Genomic DNA, 17,993 nt, shown 5'->3' with positions numbered 1-17,993 from the left:
GCCTCCGTGACGAGGGCCCTGTAGGCCGCCTGCTTAAGTTGTAGGACATGTAGTGCAGCATCCATCACCCCACCCTCTAGATCACCCTCCAATTCAGCAATTTCGGCCTCCACCCGGGTCACCTCCTCCTGCTCGCGCCTCCGGGCATGGGAGATAAAGGAGAGGGCCTCCCCTCTAAGAACTGTCTTGAAGGCTTCCCACAGGGAGATAGCCGAAGGGACGGACCCCACATTCTCATCGAAATACCGCTGCAAGGATTTAATCAAATCAGCGCGAATGGTGGGGTCGCGCAGGTACCAGGCATTGATTGGAGCTACCCTGCCCTCCCCCCTCGGGAAGACATCAACGTGCAACAGGAGCGGGGAGTGATCTGAAATACCCCGCGCCAAATGGCGCACCTCTCCTACCCTCCCAACATAGGCCGCAGGGACAAGGACATAATCAAGCCGTGAGAGGCTACCATGGGCACCCGAGTGGAAAGTGTACTGCAGCTGCGTGGGATGTTTTAAGCGCCAGCAGTCCACCAATCCCAGTGTATCTAAGAAGCCGGACAGCCACGCCTGCGCCCGGGGGAGGTCCCTAGGGGGGTGACGATCCACGGTCCCAGAAACCACCGCATTGAAGTCCCCCCCAACCACCAGAAGCCCCCCCGGAAGGTCCAGGAGGAGGCGCCCCAGGTCTGCAAAAGTGGTAGACTGTAACCCCGGTGGGACGTACACTGATACAAAGACAACTACTTTGCCCTCCATTCTCCCCACTAAGACAGTGTAGCGTCCCCTCTCATCATGGCGCACCTCGTCTATTTCCAACGGGAGCGAGTTCTTCACCATGATGCCCACCCCCCGTGAGCCCGACGTGAAGCCCGAGTGGGCCACCAAGCGATAGCCACGCCGATTCATGGCACAAAAGGAATTACCAATAAGGTGTGTCTCCTGCAGAAAGACCACATCTGGCGAAAGTCGTTTCAAATACTGCAGGACCACACCTCGCTTGATCCTATCCCCCAGTCCATTAACGTTCCAGGACAATAAAGTCAGGTCCCTACCCCCCATCACATACAGAAGCCATCATTCGTCCCCCCGAGAGCACCTTAAAAACACCAATACAATAAAGGGTTTGCCTTGCGGTAAAAACGAACAACACCCCACCCCAACCCACCCATCCCAACAGAACTCCCCCCTCCCTGCACCCCTGCATGAGCCCAAACAGCCCCCCCAAAGTGCAGTGTGCCTGTCGCCCCATGAATGATTAAACTAACTAGTCCCCCAGAGGAGGAGGGAGAGCCCCCAAGAGACCCCGTACTACCTCCACAGGAGGGGAACTTACACGAACAGTCAAAAGTGACGATAATGTTGTCCAGAGCGAGGCCTACTATTAGTCCCTCAGTCCTGATCCAGCGAGCCCTCCCCTCCAACTGCGCCCCCCCACACCCCCGGCCCCGATCCCCGGGCAAAGAGTCCAACCAGTCCCCGGCCGCTTCGGGACGATCAAAAAAGTGCGTGCGGCCATCCACCTCCACTCGCAACTTAGCTGGAAAAAGCATCGCATACTTGAGGTTCAGGTCCCGTAGACGACGTTTGACTCCGAGAAAGCTCAGTCTCTGCTTCTGGACCGCTGGGGTGAAATCAGGATAGAAGTTTACGTCCATATTGTCAAGTCTGACCGGTCCTTGTAGCCTAGAAGTCTGCAGGATAGCGTCTCTGTCCCGAAAGTTGAAAATCCGGGCAATGAGAGGCCTCGGAGGGGCTCCGGCCTTAGGTCTTCCTCCGGGAACCCTGTGGGCTCGTTCCACCGCAAAGAATTTACTCAGCCCCCGGGGCTGGAGATGGGTGAGAATCAGGTCCTCCACAAACAGGTCCGCCGCCGCCTCCTCACGTCCCTCCGGCACCCCGACAATGCGGACATTGTTCCTCCGGGCCCTACCCTCGGAATCCTCCAGTCGACGATCCATCAGGGCGCTCGCCTGGCCAAGCCGGCGCACCTCCTTTTGGAGGGCCGCCACGTCCGTTGTGAGGCCCGAGGTGGTGTGGGCCAAAGAATCGACCCGGTCATTGGTCTTGGATAAATCGGCCCTCACCAGGCCAACATCCACGTGGACCGAGTCAATCTTCTGCGCCAGTGTGTCAAAGCGCTGGTCCACCGAGGCCTTCATCTCGGCGATAGCGCCCATGACATCTCGCAGGGTCAGATCCGCGGGCAGAGCAGGAGCATCAGTCGGGCCCTCAGGGGACCTACGCGGCACCTCGGGAGATCCCTTCTGGAGGGTGTAGCGGTCCATGCTGTTGGACTGATGGGCTGCGCCACGGCGGGTTGATTTCACCTTTGCCCGGTCGCCATCTTGCTTTGTGGACATGGTTTCAGTCCCCAAATCGTGCCAATCACCTCGGAAAAGGCCGACAAACCAGTTCACGGGCTCCGGGGGGGGGCAACCACAGGTCCGCAGGACGGATCACAGCCGGCGGGCCAGCAGGGCACCTCAACGAGGCCACACCACCGCACACCGCCCCGCAACCCAACCTCGCCTACGCAGCAAGGAGGGTGCAAAAGCGAAAGTGAAAGTGCGGGGTACGCGAGTCGCCCAGCCCTGCCCGCCGCTGTTGATCACTTTGTCTCCGGATCGCCCCGCAACTCCAATCCGGGGGGCCGGCGTGGAGAAGGCCGCAAACCTCAATCGGTGCTCCCGCCGGTGTCCGAGGTCCAATTTGGAAGCGGAAAACGGGTGATACCTCAGCTCGGGCTCACCAACACAGTCCCCTCATCTAGGACAGGATATTGTCAGGATTTATGTAGGAGGTCACGGAGGTCCTCGGGAGCCTCGGACCTACGCGGCCATCTTGGTTGCGCGCTAGGCTCCTCCCCTTCAAGGATTTTTAAATGCTAATTTCTAACTATAACGTACCTAAAACCTATGGTTTTTTCAGTGAATTTCAATGGTTTTTTAAACGAAAATTTCTAATGATAATGTGCCTCAATCCTATGCTTTTTTCAGTGAATTTCTAAGGTTTTATAAATGCTAATTTCTAACTATAAAATCTCTATTAAGTCCCCTTGAATCCTGAAAGTCCCTGGTGGCCGAGTAGCACACCGGCTACCTCCAGTAAGTGCCACAGAGCTGCGTCACAGAGACGTGTTCCTAGGCCACGCACCTTTTTACACCACGCTGCAAACGCAGCTTCTGGCGCACTGCTGCTCGGACGCTGAAGTCCACTTGTGTCCTAGGGTCCTCAGGACGCAAAAGGACCTCATCACCCCACCAGCAGTGCACCACAACCCGCGTTTGCAGAGTGGTGTAAAAAGGGGCGTGGCCTTGGACCTCCTCACTGTAGCGCAGCTCTGTGGTGCTTACTGTACGTACCTGGTGGGCTAGTTGGCCCCCAGAGACCCTCAGGATTCAAGGGGACTTAATCCCCCAACTTAAACACGCCACGGGCGTGTTTGCACACTTGTCACATCAGGCCCCGCCCCCTGCCTTCACTGCTGTGCAAACGCGCCCTGCGGCGTGTTTTAAGTTGGGGAACTAAGTCCCCTTGAATCCTGAGAGTACCTGGGGGCCAACTAGCCCACCAGATACCTCCAGTAAGCGCCACAGGGCTACATTGCAGAGAGGTGGTCTGAGGCCACACCCCTTTTTACACCTACCTGGTGGGCTAGGTGGCCCCCAGGGACCCTCAGCATTCAATGGGACTTAATCCCCCAACTTAAAACGCGCCACAGGGTGCGTTTACACCGTGGTGCAGGGAGAGGGTTTGGCCTGATATTACAAGTGTGCAAACATGCCTGTGGCGCATTGTAAGTAGGGGGATTAAGTCCCCTTGAGTCCTGAGGGTCCCTGGGGGCCAACTAGCCCACCAGGTACCTCCAGTAAACACCACAGAGCTGCGTTGCAGAGAGGTGTAAAATGGGGCATGGCCTCGACCACCTCTCTGCAACGCAACACTGTGGCGCTTACTGGAGGTACCTGGTGGGCTAGTTGGCCCCCAGGGACCCTCAGGAATGAAGGGGAATTAATTCCCCAACTTAAAACGCACCATGGGGGGTGTTTGCAGAGTGTTGCTGGGAGGGGGCGTTTGTTTTAGGAGGGGGGCTGTGTGGACCCCCTTCCTTTCCTATTTTTTGGGCCCTGGGGACCCCATCTTCCAGGGCCTGACCCCTATTTTGTTATTTTTTTGTTTTTTAAATGGAAGGGGGCCGCGTGGCCCCCCTCCCGAGGCCATTTTCGGCCCTGGGGACCCCATCTCCCGGGGCATGGCCAACATTTTTCTTTTTTATAGTTGGAGGGGGGGGCTGCTTGGCCCCCCTCCTCAGGCCAATTTTGGCCCTGGGGACCCCATCCCCCGGGGCCGGCCTTCTCCTTTAAAAAAAAATTTTTGGGCCCCCCTTCCCTGGGCCAGTATTGGCCCCGGGGACCCCATCCCCCGGGGCCTGGACATCCTTTTGTTTTTGGGAGGGGCGCCACGTGGCCCCTCCTCAGGCCAATTATGGCCCCAGGGACCCCATCCCCCTGGGCCTGCCTTTTATTTATTTTTATTTTTTTTAATTGGGGAGGGGGACGCGTGGCCCCTCTCCTGGGCCACTTCTGGCTCCGGGGACCCCATTCCCTGGGGCCTGGCCACTTCGTTGGGGACTGTGGAGGGAGCCCCAATTCCCCTACGGTCCCGCCGGCTCCCCGCCTCCTGCGGGAGCCGGTATTGCTTTTCTACATGGCGAGATGCTGACATGCAGCTCCGCGTGTGGAAAATCAATCTGCTTTGCTTCATTGTAAATGAACCAAAGCGGAGTTTGCAAAGACAGGGCGGGACCCGCACGGCTCCCACCCTGTCTTTGCAGTGTCTCAGGGGTGGGCACCCCAGGACACTGAAGGAGCCGGCCATGGGGGGTGGCGGTCCCCAGGGCCATCAAGGACTCCAGGAGGAGGGGCCGCACGGCTCCCTCCCTCCAATTACAAAGCCCCGGGGAGGTGGTGATCCCCGGGGCATGTGCGGGAGGCTGTGTGCCCCCCCACAAATATTTTAGAAAAGTCCCAGGGGTGGCGGTCCCCGGGGCTTTGGGGGCCTTGACGGCCCCCCACATATTCAAAAATAAGCCCCAGGGGGTGGCGGTCCCCAGGGCTGCGGGAGGGCCGTGAGCCCTCCCGCATATCATTAAAATAGCCCTGGGGAGGTGGCAGACCCCGCAATTATAAACTATAATTTGGGCAATTCCCCCAGGACCTGGCCCACCCAGTGGCCTCATTTAAATGAAGCGCGAGAGCCCGCGCTTCATTATTTTAAAATAATTTTGGCGCGATTCGCGACCCCAGCGCGAATCCCGCCGTAATTATAAAATAAAATGCTTTTTATGGCCCTGGGGGTCCTTGTGGGACCCCCTGAGCAGGCCTAGGGGGTCAGGGTGTTTCTACCCTGCCCTTTTTTTCACCTTTGTTTCACTGATTTCTTGTGACTTAGTTCTACCGAGTCACAAGTTAGCTGTCAGCACTGAAGCTCGTTGTCGGGAGGGTGCGCGAACCCACTGCTGCCCCAGATATCTAAACTTTTATTTTTTGAATCTCTCAGCAACTACTGAACGGATTTACACAATTAAAAAAAAAAAAGACGCTTTCTGGATCAAGCACTACCTTTTTGCCAAATTTGGTGTAATTCCGTTCAGCAGTTCGGGCTGTAGCCTGTAATTAAATTTCTTAAGGAAATTAACATGGAGAAAACACTTTTTGGGATCCCCCTTTTTTCTCAGCCCCCGGTGACGAATCACTCCCAAACTTTCAGGATAGGTGCTAACTTGGATAGACATTTTTTGGGGAGAATTTCGCAAACATTCGTCAAACGACGCCAAAGTTATTAGCAAATCAAAAAATGCTTTTCCTATGGAAAATACGTTCTAACTATAACTACCTATTGGCGACCGCCAGTAAGTAACATATATAGCAGATTTAACTTGATCTTACCTACTTGTCACTTTATTCTGAATAAGTTCCCATTACAAAGTCCACATTGTTATTACCCCCAGAATTACCGATAACAGGGGCGGCTCCTCCATTTGAGCGGGGGAGCATCGCGCCACAGGCCCCAGAGCTGAAAAATAAAATGGTAATAACGTATATTTATTACTATTTTATTTTTCAGCAACCCGTCCCAAACTAAGTGTAAGGATGGGTCGGGGTAAGTGTTGCTGAGTTGCAGCAGCAGGGAGCTGTGTGCGTTAAAATGTGCATGTCTCTTTGGTCAGCAGTCTAGGGACGGCCAGCCAGACATGCACATTTTAAACTTTTCCATCCCAGCTGTTTTAGACAACCGGGTTAGAGAAAGCACAGGCCTCCAATTCTCTTGAGAGCGCTGAGTGAGGTCGCTCTATCCAATCCTGGTGCTGCTCTCATGCTGTGAGAGCAGCACCAGGATTGGGTAGTGCAGTTTTCTGGTCCGGAGGTTTCAGATGACACTCGAGGGAGGAGAACGTCGCACTGCAAGGAAGGAAGCAAAGTTTATTTTATAAATGGTTTTTTTGCTCTGCCCACCCCGTCCCCCACCCTTGGTGCATACCAGTTGCCACTGACCGCTAGCTAAATCATTGGTAACTGCAATGGGTAGAGGATGTCAGGGATTACAAATGGGCTTCTGGGGTTCCATTTAGAAATTAGGAATTACTGGGGTAAGAATTAATTGAAGATCCAATTGCACCCATAATTCCTTATCTTCCCCTATAGTAATAGTAGTAATTGAACTTTATTTGATATGTAGTAACAATATCATAAAAGTACATAGACTTAGATATAAAAAATCATGTTAAAACAAGTACAATTTCATTTAAGTCATAAAAAAGGTAATATCAATAAAAGTACGAATACAGGGTCAGAACATCAAGACATGTATCATCTTAAACCTGCATTGATATCCGCAGCCTCAACGACATTTTCAGATAAGATGAAATGGCTGCCAGAATTAAAGGCGATTCCAGGGTTTTTAGTTTTTGGTAAGCCATCTTACATGACCGTAATCCCCATGACTTAAGCAGCGGTTTCAGGAAAATAGCTCTTGGGTGTTGATAAAATCTACAGAATAAAATACTATGAATATTAGATTGAGTTGAAAGATCATCACATGGGCACTTCGGTAAGTCACTGGACCAGCAATTTAAGTTAGGAAAAGTTAGAAGTCTAAAAAAGGTGTTGGTACGAAAACGGGTCAGGAGCATGCGCGTGTACGGCGATGGTTCTAAGAGTAAATATTGCTGTGTGCCACTCATGGAGATTGAATTTTGGTAGTCCGCAATAGAACTCTTCTGATTTTCTAGAAACAATCGTTTGCAGCTCCAATAATTTAGAACAAGGCGCTTTAACATGGCTTTTGGTATATTAGCTAAGGTTAAAGGCTCAGTAAAAAATTCAGGGTGTCCTATGTCAATAGACAAACTCTTGACATAGTTCAACCATTTAATGTTCTTGACCTTTTTCAGTTTTAGACAGTCTATAATAATTTCCCTATTAAAAGGTATCTCTTCGTTGGTACAGACTTTATGCCATAACATGAGGGGGGAGGAATTAATCGTGTCCATAATATACGTGAGGCCCAATTCAGTATGCACCATATAAGTAGAGGTGCCGGGGGGGACAGCCAAAAGATAACGTAAGAAAGCGTTCTCAAGACGTTGAATTTGGTCAACAGATTCAATCCCCCAAATCCCAGATCCATAGGTGCCGGTTGAGATACACTTCGCCCGATAGATCTGAAGTAGAGGGTTTATTGGTCGACCCCCTAGTTTTTTAGAAAAATTGGTGAAGGCTCCTATGGCTTTAGACAGTGCTGAGCCTCTGGCTTGAACCGCAGCTCGCCAGGTACCCCTCTTGTTAAAAGTAATGCCCAGGTAAGGAAAGTTATCAATATTATCCAGTTTGTTACCATTCAGGAAAATAGAGCATGGTTTTTTTCCAATCCCTAGGCCGCAGGACATAGTATATGTTTTAGAAGTGTTAACATTTAGTCCTTTCCTTGACATAAAATCAGTAAAATCATTAACTGCCCTTTGTAGGCCAATAGGTGTCTGGGACATAATTGCGGCATCGTCCGCGTAGAGGAGAATAGGTATAGGTTTACCATTTATTGTAGGATAGTCGTGGAAAGTTCTATTCAGGTGATGGGTAACAGAGTTGATATAAAGAGTGAAAAGTAAAGGGGCTAAAATACAACCCTGTCTAACTCCTCGCCTGATAAAAAATCTGTCGGAACATTCCCCATTACTACCATATCTCACGCGGGCCGAGGCGTCCCTGTACAACTCTTTGATAAATGATAGAATGGGGGGATCTAAACCAATCTCTACCAAGGAATCCCATAGTTGCTTATGATCAACACAATCAAAAGCAGAGCTAAGGTCTACGAAAGTTATATACAGATTTCCTTTTTTAGCCTGGGTGTATTTGGCTATTATGAGGGTTAAATTCAGGCCCTGTTCCATGGTACCCTTGCCTTGTCTGAAGCCATATTGCGAATTGGAGATAATGTCTTGTGAGCTCAACCAATCCTGTATTCTATTTAAAATAATTCGCCCAGCTACCTTCATAAGGGAATCTAAAAGTGAAATTGGGCGGTAATTTGCGGGATTGTCCCTCGCACCTTTTTTAAAGATTGGGACGACAATTGCCTCAGGCCAAGTGGGAATAAAACCAGTGTTATTCAGAGAATTTAAAACATTAGTGAGTAATGGAGCCCATAAGTCTGGATGTGATTTAAAAACGTCTATTGGTACACAATCCGGGCCAGGGGCTTTCCCAGAGGGGCTGGCTTTTAAGGCCATCAGTACTTCAGTATGGTGAAAAAAAATATTTAAAGGAAAAAAAGTAGGGGTAGTTAAATCACAAAGGGAATTGGGGTCACTTTCACACTCACACAATCGGTTAACAGAATCCCGAGGGTTATATAGGGTACTAAAATGTTTGACCCAAGTTTCAGGAGTTATGGCTGAATCCAAAATCGGGGGCTGGGATGGTCGAAAAAAGGGGGCATTAACTGCCCTCCAGAAGGCGGTATTATCCTTCTTGTCAGAAGCTTCCACAAGCGCTGACCAAGCCTCCGACTTCAGCTGATTATGTCTTGCCTGGCGCATACTACGGTAATTATGTCTAGCTTGCTGGACTTCCAAACGGTTTCTAGGGTTACATTTCAGAGCTACTTTTAAAAGTCGCAAAGCTTTAGAGCAGTTTCTGTCAAACCAGCCGTGGGTAGAAAGGGGAGATTTCCTTGGGGCTTTTACAAGGAGAGTTTTAATTTCTGACAAAATTGCAGAAAAAGAATTTGTTATTGTCTGCGGGTTTTCGGTAAGTGATAAACAAATTTGGATGTGGTCATATACATTATTAACCAAAGAGTTGAGAAAAGTCAGGGGAACCACTTTGTCCCATTTAAGAAAGAGGCCCATGGTGGATCCCGTCTGCAAGGGAGGGGGATAGAGGGGATTCAGCCTGACCGTGTCATTAGCGGGCGGGGTTAGCTTTAAAGTTACCCCAATTGGATAGTGGTCGCTAATGACAGTGTCAAGGGTCTCCCAGTTGAGGATCGTACCTAAATACCTCGCAGATATGAGTGTATAGTCAATAATGGTATGACAACCTCTCCCGTTATAAGTAGGTTTAAAACTCTTGGGTGGGAAGCATAAGTCATTGATAAAAGATAAATTAAAGTAAGATGTTAAGTCATTTAAAAGGTCCCCTAATTTAGAGTGACGAAAGTGACTGGTAGAATCGTCCATATCAATTGTCATTCCACAGGTACCTTTAATACTCTGAGGGCATAAAGAACAATTAAAATCGCCCAACAGGATAATTAAGGTGTCAGATTTATTTTCGGACTCTATTTTAATTAGGTCAGTTTTTAATCCATTGAGCACCAGGTCTAAGTGAGAGCTTAGGATGTTATTATAAAAATTGACCAGAACAATATTTTTGATGGAACAACCAGTCAGTTTAATAAGCTGGTAGTTTGAGGTGCCTGTGATAAGGACTGGTTTTAATCGGCATTCCACAGAAATATAGGTTGAAAGTCCCCCTTTACTTCTGCCATAGGGACTAGGAGAGGCTGGGGTATGGAAGGTCTGATACCCTAAGAGATGGAGCTCTGTGGTAGTCCAGGTTTCCTGTAGGCAGATGATGCTATGACGGGAAACGATTTGAGTCCATGCTGGGTTGGTCAATTTGTCAAGGAGACCTGCCACGTTCCAAGACAAAAGGGTATCACCCTGCAAGGGTTCATTCGAGCCAGTATTACCCATCATAATTTCTGTTGGAATCTCATTAAATTCTATGGGTTGCAAGGGGATTATAGAAGATGAAATATTGCTGTGAGCTGTATAGTTAGAAGAAAGATTAATCATCCGACAATCAGTCGGAGACATTGACTCTAAAGTTGAAGAATGTGGGGCAGTGTCAGAAGTTAGTTTCCACCCAGGGTTGTCAATTAACGATGTATCATTATTCTTGGGAGTGAAGTTATCAAGTTCCGACGTAATTGGCAAAGTGCTCACAGTAGGGAGATTGTCAGCCATAGATGCAAGGTTGAGAAGTCAATCTTGTTCTTCTAAGCCAGAAAGAGTGGCATATTTATTTGAGGTCGGGAGAGTAAAGTGGTGGGCCTCGGGATTCAACCTCGATGATGGGTGTAAGAGTGTGGGATTTAACAAAAGAGAACGGAGATAAAAATAGCTTAAATCGGCCGTTGAAATTCCCATGCCCCTACTCGGAGAGTACCAGTCCACGATATGGGGTAAGACCCTGCGATCTCTAAAATTAATTATAATGATGTCACCCTGGATGTCCTTAGGTCTGGTGCCCACCCAATTCAATCTCCTCACGTGTAGAATTTCACCATTAATTTCAGGAGGAAGTGGTCTATTTTGTGTCAACCAGTATACAACTTTATTTTTAAGTTCCTGGTATCTCTCCGTTTTACCTGGGACAAGTACTGGGACGCCAGTAAGTGTCACTACGTAAGGAGCCGCTTCGGGGGGCAAGTCAATGTGGGAGCTTTTGTCCAATTTGTGATCCGGGACGAGCTGCCGGTTGATGTTATTACCTAAGGGCACTACAGGAATAGAGAGTTGGTCGACTCTTAGGGCCCTCGTGGCAACGGGTTGTTTCTCTGATACGGGGAGTGGTGCAGCTATATCCTCTGTATGATTCAGTGTATTAGACTGAATAGTTGTTTGGATAAAGGGTGGGGGCGCAGTGGCCACAGTGGTATTTTTGCAGGAGTGGGAATAGAGGTTGTTATTAAGTGCAATAAGTGAAGCATGCGATGCTTCTAAAGATGTTAGTTGAGTCGCAATGTTCTTAACTCGTTCCACTAAAGGAGACAACAAAGATTTTACCAACTGTTCAATGTCAGTCAATAGATTTGAAAAAGGAGATGTAGGAGGCTGTATCGGAAGCGTTAGAGGCCTACCTTGAGTGGGGGTTGGAATTGAATGGGGCATAGGTTTAGGCAGATCAAAATGGGACCCTTTTCTCCATTTTTTAATTGATACAGTAGGTTTTTTTTTAGCTAATAGGTTAGATGAAGAAAATCTATTTTTAACAGCTTTTCTTTTGGATGTCTTAGCGATATGAGTTGGAGCTAAATCCTCAGGGGAACTAACAGTTAATAATTGGGGAAGTGGAAGACATGTATTGGTTTCCTTTGGAGTAGCCGCTATCTCTAATAAATCATGAAATTGCGAGGAGGGACCTGCGTCGTCCTTGAGTCAAGATCAGAGGTCCTTGATGGAGGTGAGCGGACCTGTCGGATGTGGCCCAGGGACGAACGCTTATGATAGATAGGGTCCAATGATAGACGGCGTTCCGTAATAGCAATCTCTTTCTCTAGGACAGTGGCGGCCCTGGTAATAAAGTGGTCCAAAGTCCCCCTAACTGAACCCCCCACCAAGGAGGGCCTTGATTTTATGGGATTTGTGGCCATAACGGTTTGTTGGGTAAATAAAGCTCGAGTGAACAAGATAAGGCCAAAGCTAATGCAAAGAAAAAGAATTTCGTTAGATACAACTAAATAGCAATAGAAGACTGAGCAAGACAGCCCCCTGTATGCCAAGCTAAACAGACAAAATAGATATTGCTTCACTCTGAGTCTGGTGTTACAGCTTTACTATCATCGACAGGAGGGGTGGCCCAGCCCAGCCTCGTTCGGCCTTGGACGGCCGTAGACGGCCCGCCCTTTGCCCGGGCTTAGCCCGCGCGCGGTCCCGCGACGCGGGGTATTGCGCCGATTTTAAAGCGCCTCCGGGCGCGTGAGGGGTGACATCGCTTCCGTCATCCAGGGAGCCTGGGAGCTTGAGTCCGTTTTCACCCTTGCCTCCGCCTCCACACAGCGGCCACGGAAGACTTGCGGCAGCGGGAGGGGGAGAACCACACGGGCTGCAGTGCTGGCTGCCACACTGGAAGGAGCACAAGGTAATTGCGGGGTCCGAGCAGAGTCAGTCACAGGGCCAGGGAAGTCCCCTATAGTTTCACCTGGAATTTTCAGCTGCTTTCGAAGCCAAAATCAGAGAGAGAAAATAAATGGGTTCACGGAGTTCCGATGGGGCTGGAAACTTACATCGCCGCCCCCGTTGAAATTGCTGAGGGGCTTGTAATGAGACCCATAAGGTTCTAAGCGCAATCATTGAACAAGTGTTTTGACATACTCCAGAATTCAAAGGTGGATGAGCCTTCTAACTCATTACACTACCCATCCTTGAAAACCAGGCACATCTTAGTGCACTGGCCAGCAGGCACAGATGGACAGATAGATTATTGGCTGAGCAGATTTAAGGTCCTAGAAAGATTAAGTGGTATGTTCTAATGGGTTTTTTTGCATATAGAATTCCATCCTCAGAAGTGCACAGACTAGGTGGAAACGTAAAGTTTAACTGCATGCCACATATACCCAGATATTTAACGGACGTAGGGCCATATTATCAAGGATCGCGATAACATTATCGCCACTTTAGCGGCAGGAAACTGCCGCTAAAGCGGCGATAATGGGCTTGATAATATGCCCTTGTGAATTCCCATAGAAGCCCAGGTTCACACCAGAACATGGGCTTCTACGGGAATTCACAAGGGCATATAATCAAGCCGCTTTCGAAGCAGTTTCCTGCCGCTAAAGCGCCGATAATGTTATCGCCGTTCCTTGATAATATGGCCCAAAGTTTCAATTTGGTGCCATGGAAATTGGAAGCCTCACTTGAGCAATCACTATACTGAATTATTTTTGGAGAGAAAGCAAATGATCCCAATAAACATGCAGGCTTGAGTATCTCTACTTCCTTAAGCGATTTAAACAGGATCTTTATATTTTAAGTATAGCAATGGACCAATTTACTTTGGGTATACATGTCACATTTTTCAAGAGGGTCATGTTAATTACTTATTAGTTACATGTCAGTATTAGTTCCATAGTCGTAACTTGTTAATGCCACCTGTTCTTCCACCAAATGGCGAGGCTCATTAAGGGGAGATTAAGATTGATGACAAACATTAGAGATGATCGCGGCATGGCAATTTGAAATATTTTCTTGCGAGATGATCGTGGGAGCTAATACATTTCTTAAGAGAAATGAACATAGAGCAAAAAAAATTGTTATTGATGACGGTCTGATCAAGAAAATTCCCAACATCGTGGGTAAATATTGGATAAAGTAAAACACAATGCATTTGGATTTTGTAAACATGAAAAGTATGATCTTTTTGACTGAGCATTGACACCAAGCTTTAAATCAACAGGTCAGTAAATCATTTTGAAGCCAAATAAATTGACATTCATAATTGAGAAATCGCAGTTCAAAAACTTAATGAGTGTTCTATGGTGCAACAAGGAGATGAGTATTGGGAAACATCAGCGTGAAAGTGGCAAATATGGTATATTTGGTGCTTAGATGGAATTAATGGATATTAACTATTTCTAAAGCACTGAAAATATACTGAAATGTTTTTTCTTGCATTCTATACACACCTTTTAACCTATTGTAAATGTCATTTTTTATCAACATTATAAGGATTGTAGTACTGAGTCAGCCCAGCTATTTGTAAACCTTGAGGGTTCAGCAACGACTTCATTCCCTTGGAGTGATTTGGGCTCAGTGGATGAACAAGGTGCGGGGAATATTGGCAAGCGGCAGAAACTCCAATTTCATATCACAGCCATGTAAGCGATATTCATGCAATTAGTCCCTGGTGAGGGAAGCAAATTCATCCGGGGCCCCGACTCAAAATCAGGTTTCAATTAAGCACACTTTAAATTGTGTTGTTGTAATTCAATCATCTGCCTCGGTTCAAAGGTGTGAACTCTAATTGAATAACACTTATGCGTAGTTGCTCTGTGGAACAGAGCACAAGCAGTCGGGTTTTACAGAGAGCACTATACAAATCGATGATCATATCAGTTTGTTACTGAATAATTTGAACAATTCTACGATGGGGTGGCATATTTTTTGGAAGTGGGAGTGCATGCCCGGTCTATTGGTCTGAGTTTGCCCAAATATGATTTAAACATACCGTATCATACTATAAAATGACAGGCCATGCCATACCACACCATACAACGACAGGCCATACCATGCCATTCCATGCCATACTATACTTTAAAATGACAGTCCATACCGTACCATTCCATTCCATACCATGACAGGCCATACCATACTATACAATGTCAGGCCATACCATGACAGGCCTTACCGTACCATACAGTACCATACCATGACATTCCATACCGTACTATTTATACAATGAAAGGCCACACAATACCATATTATACCATACCACACCACACCACTCCACTTCACACCACACCATGCCATACCATACCATAATATATTATACAATGGTAGGCCATACCACACCATACAATACAATAACAGATATATCATATCATACCGTGCTACACAATGACAGGCCATCTTATCCCACCCCATGCCATACCATACAATGCCTTACCATACCATACCAAGCTTTAATATACCATTCCATACCATACCATACCATACCATGCTTTACCATACCATAACATACCACACCATAACTTACCATACAATGCTATACAATGACAGGACATATGATACCATACCATACAACAACATACCATACCATGACAGGACATACCATACAACGAATACCAAACTACACCATACCATTACCATACCATACTGTACAATGACCAGCCATAGCACATCATTCCATATCATACCACACAATCCAATGCCAGACCTTACCACACCAGATAACGACATGACGTACTGTACCATACCATAACACACCACACCATACTATACCATACCATATCACACCATACATTCACAACATACCATAACATATCATAACATATCATTCATGCCATACAATGCTTGGCCATACCATACTATATAATGACAGGCCATGACATACTATGCACACCATATTATACATTGACCGTCCATATCATACAATACCACAATATATGACAGGCCGTCCCATAGCTTATCATACTATAGAATAACAAGCCATACCTTACCATTCCATAGCATACAATAGCATACCATACTATACAATGCTGTACAGTGACAGACCATAACCATACCATACCATACTATAACGTACAATGAAAAGTAATACTGTATCATGCTATACAATGACAAGCTATACCATGCCATATCATACTATACCATTCCATACCCATATAATGAAAAGTCATACCATACCATCTCATACGGTGCCATAGCATACCACACTATGCAATACCATACCACACCACACCACACCGCACGCAACAGGCCACATCATGACATACTATAACATGCCATAGCATACCATAAGATATAATAGCATGCCACACAATGACAGGCCTTACCATATCATACTATGCAATGGCTGGCCATATCATACCATAGCATGCTATAAAAGAACAGGCCATGCTATACCATACTATAGAATGACAGGCCATACCTTATCATAATATAACATAACATACCATACCATACAATGACAGACCATACCTTTCCATAATATACCATAACATAGCACAAGATACAATGACAGGCCATTGCATTCCATACCATACAATGAAAGGTCATACCATACCATGCTATAGCATACCATACCATACAGGCCATACCATAACATGCCGTAGCCTACCATAACATTCTATGACAGGCCATACCATACCATACAATGCAATGGCAGGCCATATCATACCATACCATGTGATACAATAACAGGAAATACCATACCATACAATGACAGTCCATATCATACCATACCATGCTATACAGTTACAGGCCATCCCATCCCATACCACACAATGACAAACCATCCAGTGCCATCCCATCCCTTCTTATACCCTACAATGGCAGACTGACAGACCATTCCCTGACATTATTATTATTATTATTAAGGCGATTTTTAGAGCGCACGATTACCAAATAGGTGTCCTGGCGCTGACTACTTCTCCAAGGATAGGGCCGGAGCAGAGAGAGATTATTTCACAAAAACCAAGTCTTCAAGGCCTTTCTGAAGCTTAGCAGATTGTTGATGTTTCTTAAGTGAAAAGGCAGTTTATTCCATAGTTTCGCAGCACCGAAGCAGAAACAGCGCCCGCCCCATCAGGCTTTTTTTATCAAGGGGACTTCGATCAATTTAGCTTCAGATGAACGCAGCAAGCGCGATGGGGAGTACAATTGAAATTGACTTTTAAGATGGTCCGGCCCCTCACCATGTAACGCTTTAAAAACCAAGCAAAGAGCTTTAAACTGTACCCTGTTCCCAACCGGGAGCCAGTGCAGTTTTTGTAACACATTAGAAATAGGAACACATTTGGGGGTACCTGTCAGAAGTCTAGCCGCAGCATTTTGTAGCATCTGAAGCTTGTGCAACAAATTTTGCTGTAAATTTAAATAAAGGCTATTACAGTAATACAGCCTAGATAGGACCAAGGCCGTGACCACAGTTTTACGGCAATCTAGTGGAAGCAGAATCAGGATCTTTTTTAATGTTCTAAGAATGTACCCTGTTTTGGAAGCTACCGCCTTGACCTGGGCTGCCATAGATAGTTTGATATCTAACAGGATCCTCAGGTTTTTGACCTTCTCGACTGGGGTAGGGAGAGCCCCCAGTGAAAGCGGCCACCAGGAGGGTGTCCAAAGGTTAGGGTTGTTTCTGGACAGCATCACCTCGGTTTTATCCGAGTTCAACCTCAGGCAATTGCCTGCCATCCACCGTCCTACTTCCGTCATACATGACTGGAAACAGAAATCCAACCCCTTCTCCCTACCCGGTAGTAGAGATACCACAATTTGTGTGTCTTCTGCGTACGAGGTGATCCCAAACCCGTAACAACTAATGATCGGCGCCAGGGTAGCGACGTACACATTAAAGAGGGTCGGGCTTAATGATGTGTGGTAAATAATTTAATTACCGGGACTTAATTTGATACAGAAACATAATAAAATAGCTCAGTAAATAAGAGGCAGAATCCGTGGTATTAGAGGTTCGGAATGGGCTTTATTCCAATAGTCGATTATAATCGGTTGCTCCAGGTTCCATTACCACGAAGGTTCAGGAAGTGAAGTACATACGTTATTGACAATCAATTACTTTTATACAATAGGCATTACAGTGAGGCCAATACAAGAGGCGTAACAATTGATAGCAAAGATAACATTTCACATGCGTAGCAAAAATAGGCGTAACTGGGAGTGATTTAAAGAACGTCATCAGATGTGATGTCATAAGAGGGCGGTTACATGAAAGAATTTCGCAATGTCAGCAGAAATACTTGACAGAAATGCGCACGCAGCAGCATGACGTGTGATTGACGTGCATCTAGGGGGTGGAGGGGACTTGACATTTAGCTCTACATGTGGCGACAAAAGTCTGGAGGGTCAAGTCAACCTAATCCCAAATCATATCTAACATCCTATGTTTAAAGAACTATGTTATCCAAAAGAGAGGTCTCTTAGAGTAGAATCTTATTCTATACTGACTATACTGACTGTTAGTGCGTGTACAA

This window comes from Triturus cristatus, chromosome 6, assembly GCF_964204655.1.
Source record: "Triturus cristatus chromosome 6, aTriCri1.1, whole genome shotgun sequence".
Lineage (NCBI taxonomy): Eukaryota > Metazoa > Chordata > Amphibia > Caudata > Salamandridae > Triturus > Triturus cristatus.
This window is presented reverse-complemented; position numbering follows the sequence as displayed.